Here is a 472-nt window from a genome sequence, read left to right on the forward strand (position 1 = left end):
GGGGGAAGTGGACCCCAAATTATGAAGGACCATTCGTGGTGAAAAAGGCATTCTCTGGAGGAGCATTGATATTGACCACTATGGACGGAAATGACCTACCTCTTTCGGTAAATTCAGATGCCGTGAAGAAATATTATGCTTGAGAGACCTTTCAAAAAAAGAAAAAAAAGAAAAACAAAAAAGACAAAAACAAAAAGAAGAAGTTTGTGTGTTGATCATGCATTTTTGCATACTTTTGCGCACTCTTTTAGGAGGATAATGTAAACAAATCTCACATGGTGTATACCCTCAAGTAGGTCGTGTTGATGACACAAGGCTTCTTTGTTATTCCAAAGACCAATGAAGATATCCCTAGTCACCTTTTTTTAGCCAAGACAATATGAAAGAAGTTTATTCAAAAACAGAACACCTTCGAAAAGCACCAATCAACCAGGGAAAGGGTAGTTTTCCAACAAATCTTGAAAAGATCTAA

Source organism: Lupinus angustifolius, chromosome LG04 (assembly GCF_001865875.1).
Source record: "Lupinus angustifolius cultivar Tanjil chromosome LG04, LupAngTanjil_v1.0, whole genome shotgun sequence".
Lineage (NCBI taxonomy): Eukaryota > Viridiplantae > Streptophyta > Magnoliopsida > Fabales > Fabaceae > Lupinus > Lupinus angustifolius.